This window comes from Trichechus manatus, unplaced genomic scaffold, assembly GCF_000243295.1.
Source record: "Trichechus manatus latirostris isolate Lorelei unplaced genomic scaffold, TriManLat1.0 scaffold00148, whole genome shotgun sequence".
Classification (NCBI taxonomy): domain Eukaryota; kingdom Metazoa; phylum Chordata; class Mammalia; order Sirenia; family Trichechidae; genus Trichechus; species Trichechus manatus.
This window is the reverse complement of record NW_004444084.1, coordinates 5,415,400-5,423,897: the sequence shown is the minus strand read 5'-3', so window position 1 is coordinate 5,423,897 and position 8,498 is coordinate 5,415,400. Positions and strand designations below refer to the sequence as shown.

The window sequence follows — 8,498 nt, the reverse complement described above, 5'->3', positions numbered from 1 at the left end:
AGCATAATGCTGAAAACAAAGGGAACAGTATAAATCAAGTTTCCTGGGTTCAACTCCTAGACTTCTTGCCAGCCACATAACCTTGGGGATGCTACAGAAATTCCCTTGTTTCAGTTTCTTCATTTGTCCAAGTAGGAATAATAAATATCTTAATTCAACGGTTGTTGTTGATTAGAATAATCAATATGAATAAAGCACTTGTAAAAGTATCTGCTGTGTAGAAAGTGCAATGTAAGTGCCAGTTACTGTTACTGCAGACATAATCACTAAAATTATTGTGAGCTGCTTAAATAAACCACTTTATAATAATTTTATAAAATATTTATTCTACAAACAATTGTATAATCATGGATAATAAACATATCTTTGATGTTTTTAAAATACATGCTTAAAGATGTTAGAAAAGTCATAAACATGCAAACATAAGTGGACTTGCAAAACTCATTTTTTGTTGGGAATAACTGGGAAACGCCATGCAGAATCTTACAATGTATTATTACAAGAGATGCAAGGAATATAGATAAAATTCTTGTGTGTTTAGCCTACTAAAAAATAGGAATTTGTTTGATTGCATTAATGAACAAAACATTTAGTTGACGTAAACAGTGAAGGCCTAAAAACTGTAAATGTATTCTAGTGCTAAAAGTTAATCAGTATGTCTTGCAGATGCACAATTTATTACAAGTTTTTAAAGGAATTTGTAGAGAGATAGTAGTAAAAGAAATAGAGACCAGTATGAGCCTAGAAACCTTTCAATTTTAAGAATATTATATCATTTGCTTAGTAATTTAAAACAATCATGTTAAAATCAGACATAACTATAATTTTTTGCTACGTCTCTCATGCATAAACCTCTAGCCTAGAATCTTTTGTGTACAGAATTTCAAGCAGCTGAAGCAACAACTCTATAATATGGTGTTCACTTCATTTTTTGGTGTGGAAATGGAAGCTTAAAAGATCCTATGACTTGCCTAAAATTGTAGAGCTATTTTGTACAGCACTTCCTAACTACCTAACATGAGCTTGCCATTATGCTAGTGGACACAAGGAGGAATAAAAAATTGCCTGTTCCTTCAAGGAGCTTCCAATTGCTTAACAGACTTTTTAGTGAGTTTTCACAGTTTTCCAAAGTATGTTGACATGTGTGAATTTAACTGCACTAAAAGTTCATGGATAATGATTTTGAACATCAATTTTAATACCAACTTAAATAGAAGTCATTAGCTAAATAGAAATTATTGAATTTTGATCTTCCTCTGCAATCTGTTCCTTTGGGACAAAAAGTGTTAAAGAACTTTAATTGCCCCCTCGAAACTTATAATATTTGCAGGGTTTGAAAATAAGTATTTTAAATGCACTTTTTGTTATGATCAAATAATACTTGTGTATAATTACTTGCTTAGTTAGCCTTTGCTATATAACAAACCACCCCAAAACGTAATGACTTGAAACAATAATAATTTGTTGTTCTTCATGATTCTATGGACTGATGGTGGTTCTGCTGCTGCTTTCACTTGGACTCACTCATATGGCTACCTTTAGTAGAGGGTCATTTGGGGGCTGGCTCACCAGGGACAGCTGAGATAACTGGATGTCTCTCTCTCCATATGATGTTTCATCCTCCAGGGGACTACACAGGGCTTCCTCATATGGTGGCAGCAGAATTCCAGAAAGCAATCCTTCAAAAACAGTTGTCAAGCCTTCTGCTTGTGTCTCATGGACTGTTGTCACATAGTCCAAAGCAAATCATGTTGGCTAAGACCAGAGTCAGTATTGGAAGGGCCTGTATACACAGGCCTTGAATGTATATTTTGCTCCAACTACTGCTGTTGGCCCAGCTGGGAGAATTTAAAATAAGAAATCTGGATGAGATCATGAGAAGCACTGGTATTTTATTGATCAAAATATTAATTGCAGAAAAATAAGTAATTATTCAGGGTTAAAAGTCAAGTTATGTGCAGAAACAGAATTAATATTAGGTCAATTATAATATAAGGTGTTTAATTCAGTGCATTTTCCTACATGTGTTTTTTGGGCAGGATGCGGTAATTGTGGTAATATATTTCAAACGTACGTACAGTCTTGTGGCAATCCATTTAAAAAGCCTTTTTAAAATCTTCCAAGAGTCTTCTACAATCACTTTTAGGGCTATTTCCCAATGCCTGTAGAAATATAATATTTTAAAGAGTCAATCATACTTTAAAATACAAAATGCAAGTTTGAGTTAGAAATGTCCAAAATCTGAAATAATATTTTTAATGTATGTAACTAATAAAAATGATTGCTTTCCTGTTTTGTAATTAGTTTTATTAGTGTGTATATTTTGGAGTAAAATTGTTTATGAAAACACTTTATCTGGTAGAATGAACATAGAATAGTTTTTTTCAATTGCTTTAACAAAGTGAGTCTCACTCTAGAAACAAGCATTGCAAGAAAACTCTAAATAAAACAAAATAGCACCAAATATGTTAATATCAAGAAAAATGCTCATACAAAAAATAGTTATTTTGAGATAAATGATTCCATATCAGTAAAAAAAAGGAAGTAAATAAAAATTAATGTTAAAATTTTAATTTAAAAGTGTAAAGGGAGGCAACATCCTGCACCAGAGAGAATTTGAGTATTGCAATCAGATAATTTAGAATAAAACTGCATTCCTCACTTGCTCTGTGTTCTTGGACAAAAACAACCACTCTTACTGTTTTTTTTAACTTTTTCACAGCACTCTGTATATTGTATTCCTATAGCGCTTGGCATACTCTGCAATTTTAATTAGATGATCTATTGTTTAATATCTATATTCCTTACTAGGTTGTACGATCACTGAGAATAGGAACCTTGACTATTGTATTTACTATTATTCCCAGTACCTAGTATAAAGCCAAGAACATAGCAGCTGCTAAATAAATAATTGTGGGGGAAAATTAAATTAAATGAGACTTTAGTGATAAAGGCTGGTGATTTAAAATGGAAAATATTCAAAGGTTTGAATGCAGACTGATTTCAATATGTATTATTAGTTATTAACTCATGTATTTTTATGTAATTCAAATGCCCTCAAAAGGTAGTATCCTAAGGAGCCTCTCATTTGTTCTATCCTTATAACTGCCTGTATACCAAATAAACCAAAACCCAAACCCATTGCTGTCATGTAGATTCTGACTCATAGTGCCTCTATAGGACATAGTAGAACTGCCCCGTAGGGTTTCCAAGGAGTGGCTGGTGGATTCAGACTGCTGACCTTTTGGTTAGTAGCCAAGCTCTTAACCACTGAGCAACCAGGGCTCCCTATACCAAATTGTAATCAGGAAGATCACTAATACTGCTAACAAAAGTTTAGATAACAACAACAAAAATAATGGTCACTAATTAATGACGGAAACCCTGGTGGTGTAGTGATTAAGAGCTACAGCTGCTAACCATAAGGTCAGCAGTTCGAATCCACCAGGCGCTCCTTGGAAACCCTATGGGGCAGTTCTACTCTGTCCTGTAGGATCAGTATGAGTCGGAATCAACTCAACAGCCAAGTGTTAATTAATGACTGTTTAGTCACTACCAAACACTGTTAAGTATTTCATTTATATCCATTATCTAATTTATCCACACAGTAATCCTTCAACAGAGAAAGAAACTGAGACATGGTAAATTAACTTTATCCACTCAGTCAGTGAACATCTGACTACATCTCACATCACAGGCATTGTGTATAGTGTTATATATGAAGGTAAACATCAGATAGGCAGTAGAGGGCAGGGATGGGTCAAACACAAGTCTTCTGATTCCATTATCTGTGCTGTTTGTTATACTGTAGAATTACTCTGCTATAGTCTCAGGACAGTAAAAAAAAGAAACAAATATCTCTAATAGAAAATATGTATTAAAATGGGATGAAATGTAAAGTGGTGAAAAGACAGACTTTTTTTAGAGAGATACAAGTTTTTTTGCTTATTCAAAAATTCATTCAGTCAATATGTGCTCAACAGTAGGCAAAAACTCAAAATGAGATTCAGTATGTCTATGACACTCTCTCTATATTTTTAGACATATTACTTCCATTAGTACTAACACACCCAAATACATAAAATAAAACTCTAAATATGGTGCTAATATTATCTGTATTACATATAGATAAGGAAACTAATGACTGGAGAATTAAGTAACTGGTCTAAAATCCCATAACTAGTAAGTAGCAGGGCCAGGACACAATATCAAGGCTATTTCTGTCTGTGCCCATTTTACTTAAAATTGAACATTATGCTACATTTTGTAGCTTAGATATCTGTGTGAAGAATAAGCTATTAACCCTGTTCAAGAATAAACAAAGTTTAAAAATTTGGTGAGGTCAGAGTTCCAGTTTTAGAAATGAAAGTCATGGAGTTCTGGTAATATATATGGGTGAAGGTGTCCAATAGGTAGTTAGAATTATTGAGATGAAGCCTAGGAGAGAGGTCAAGGTGAGTGACATAAAATTTGCAGTGTTATGCTTAGAGTGGCTTTAATTTTTTTTTCTTGATAGATTATCTAACAGTGCTTCTTGCAGAAACTCAGCAGGGACATTTATCACTGTATGACAAAATGTCTTGGTGCCTGCAGAAATACATATGTATGTCTATATCATGAGACTAAGGATTATTTTATCATGAATGAATTCAGTAGAGCAGAGATAATGTATGTAAAAGGAACACAGCAGGGAAATCATAAGCATACACATTCTATGTTACCTTTAACATACCAAAAAAAAAACAAACAAAACAAAAAACCATTGCTATTGAGTAGAACTGCCCCATAGGGTTTTTCCACAGAGCAGCTTGTGGATTTGAACTGCCAACTTTTTGCTTAGCAGCCTGAACTCTTAACCACTGTGCCAGCAGGACTCCTACCCTAGATATACTCGTTGTCATCAAGTCGATTCTGACTCATAGCGACCCTACAGGACAGAGTAGAGCTGCCCCATAGAGTTTCCAAGGAGTGGGTGGTGGATTCGAACTGCGGACCTTCTGGTTAGCAGCCGTAACTATTAACATAGTGGCATAGAATTTTCTGTTTTCTCTACCCAACAAATAGAGTAGCATTATTTTCTGGAAGGAGCTGGTTGTAGTGGAAGAAATAAGTACATTGTTCCTAGTGAGACCTGACATCAAAGCTTAAAATCAAGGTAAAGGATGGAAAAATTAAAAAGTAGGTAAATAACTATCCAAGTGAAACAGCCTGGGACCATTCCTTATTTGAACAACTAGCTGTTCCCACCCCAATATTTCCTTAGAACAATTTTGTCAAAGTATAGCATTCACACTGAATGAAGTAAATGAGAATATTCCAATGTCACATTACAAAAAAAAATTATAAGATAGGGTCCAATTTAGCATACTTAAAAAAATAGCATATTTAAAAAAAATCTAAAAAATATTCTACCAAAATATTTAAAATGTAATATTATTGGGTTATACTATGGCAAACATCATTATTTTAAGCTATTGAAATTTATTTGTATTGTCGTGTGTATACACACACAAAATATTTGCCATTTCAACATTTTTATGTGTACAATTCAGTGACATTAATTATGTTAATCATCTTCAGTGATCAGTACTATCCGTTTCCAAATTTTTCCATCACCCTTAACAGAATCTTAGCACCCCCTAAAAAATGACACTGTCTTTCCCCCTTCCTCCCACTGCTGGTAACCACCAATAAAATTTGGTCTGTGCACCAAATGGGCAGCTCCTGTCGGGAGGTGAGATGAGAAGGCAGAGAGGGTCAGGAGCTGGTTGAATGGACATGGGAAATCAGGATTGGAAAGGATGAGTGTGCTGTCACAGTATAGGGAGAGCAATTAGGGTCACATAACAATGTATACATAAATTTTTGTATGAGAGACTAACTTGAATTATGAACTTTCACTTAAATACAACAATTAAAAAAAAAACTTTGGTCTCTGCACATTTGCATATTTGAGATTTTTATATAAGTGGGATCATACAATATTTGTCCTTTTTTTGACTGACTTATTTCACTCAGTATAAGGTTTTCAAGGTTTATCCATGTTGTAGCATGCATTAGGTCTTCATTTTAATTTCTCTTTATGGCTTAGTACTATTCCATTGTATATATGTACCACATTTTGTGTATTCATTCATCCTCCGTTGGTGGACATTTAGCCACTTCCACATTTTGGCTATCGTGAATTGCACTGCAGTGAACATTGGTCTACAAGTATTTGTTTTAGTTCCTGGTTTCTATTCTTTTGGGTGTATACCTAGGAGTGGAATTCCTTGGGGACTCCCTGGGTGATGCAAATAGTTGAGTGCTTGACTACTTGCTAAAAGGTTGGTGATTCAAACTCATCTAGAGGCCTTTGGAAGACAGGCCTGGTGATCTATTTCCGAAGGGTCACAGCCTTGAAAACCCTCTAAAACAGTTCTACTCTGCACACACTGGGTCATCATGAGTGAGAATTGACTCGGTGGCAGCTATTGACGACAACAACAACAGAGTTGCTTGATCATATGGTAATTCTGTGTTTAAAATTTGAGGAATCTCCAATCTATTTTCTACAGCAAGTGTACCATTTTACAACCCTATCTGCAATGGATGTAGTTTCCTGTATCTATATTCTCACCAACATTTATTGTTTCTCTTTACTTTTTTTTTTGGATCATAACCATCTTAGTAGATGTGATATCTCATTGTGGTTTTGATTCACATTTTTATAATGACTAATGATGATTGTTTTCTTATTGTTGTTAAGTTGCAGGAGTTCTTTATGTATGCTGGACATTAAACCCTTATAAGATACGTGGTTCCCAAAATTTTTCTCCAAAAGTACGGGTTGTCTCTTCATTTTGTTGATAAAGTTGTTTGATTAACGAAAGTATTTAGTTTTAATGAAGTCCCATTTATCTGTTTTATCTTTTGTCTTTTGGTGTCGTATCTAAAGATCAATTGTTAAAAACTAGATCCCAAAGCATTAACCCTTCATTTTCTTCTAGGAGTTTTATGGTTTTAGTTTTTATATTTTGTATTTTGAGTTATTTTTTTGTATATGATGAGAGGTATGGGTCCAGCTTCATTCTTTTGCGTGTGGAAATCCAGTTGTCCTAGCACTATTTATTAAAGAAACTATTCTTTTCCCGTTTAATGGATTTAGCATCCTTCTCAAAAATCAGTTGACAATACATGTACTGGTCTATTTCTGGACTTTCAAATTCTATTCCATTGATCTATATGTCTATCATTATACCAGTACCAGAGTGTTTTGATTATTGTAGGTTTATAGTATGTTTTGAGATCCTACTTTGTTCTCTTTCAAGATTGCTTTGGCTATTTCAGAGCCCCTTTTAGTTTCATGTAAATTCGAGGATCAGCTTTTCCATTTCTGCAAAGAAGGCTGTTGAAATTTTGGTGGTGATTGCATTGAATCTATAGATCACTTTGAGTATTAGTGACATTGTGAAAATATTAAGTCTTCCAAGCCATGAACATGAAATTCCCTTCCATTTATTGAAGTCTTCTTTAAATTCTTTCAGTAGTGATTTATAGTTTCAGTATACATGTCCTTCACTTTCTCGGTTAAATTTATTCATAAGCATTTTAATCTTGTAGATGCTATTATAAATGGAATTATTTCATTAATTTTATTTTCAGAGTGTTCATTGCTGATCTATAGAAACCCGTTTGACTTTGTGTGTTGATCTTGTATCCTGCCACTTTGCCGAATTCATTTATTAGCTCTAGTAGCTTCCTTGTGGATTCTTTGGGGTTTTGTATATCATGTCATCTATGAAAAGGGATAATTTTATTTCTTCCTTCCCAGTTTGGATAACTTTTATTTCTTCTTCTTGCCTGACTACTCTGGCTAGAACTTCCAGTACAGTATTGAATAACAGTGGTGAGAGTGGGCATACTTGTCTTGTTCCTGATCTTAAGGGGAAATTTCTCAGTCTTTCATTGAGTATAATGTTAGCTGTGGGTTTCTCATAAATGTCCTTTATCAGATTGAGGAATTTCAGTTCTATTCTTAGCTTGTTGAATGTTTTTATCTTGAAAGGGCGTTGGATTTGGTCAAATGCCTTCTCTGCACTTTTATTTAAAAATTTCTCTTAAGTAGATCCTCAAATCTCAAAACTTTGAAATAAATTTTATCAAATAATAAATATGTTAGTAATCAAAGAAAATGAGCTTTTATGACATACTAGGGTTTTTCTTTTCTTAACTGAAATTATTTTATTTATTAAAAAACATCATGAAGGCCAGGGTTATTACATAGGGTTATTAGTCTGGAAGATTAGATGTTAGATATAAGAAGTGAAATTAGGCTTTAATGTGTTATGATCTATTGAAGAAAAATGTTTTATCCATCTTTTAGAAACAATGCCTAGATAAGACCTAACCTATTGTACATCCTCAATAAGTTTTCTTTTTATTTGAACTAAATCAATTTTGGAAACATAGTCTCCCTATGTGTTAATTATTCTTTGGAATGAATTTTGCGATTTGGA

At 33.7% G+C, this 8,498-nt stretch overlaps 1 protein-coding gene across 2 annotated transcripts in view; it reads left to right on the top strand.

Moving 5' to 3' along the window:
- The window catches only part of CNTN5 (contactin 5), a 1,437,272-nt gene that overhangs the window by 496,389 nt on the left and 932,385 nt on the right, over window positions 1-8,498 (top strand). The window lies entirely within an intron of this gene.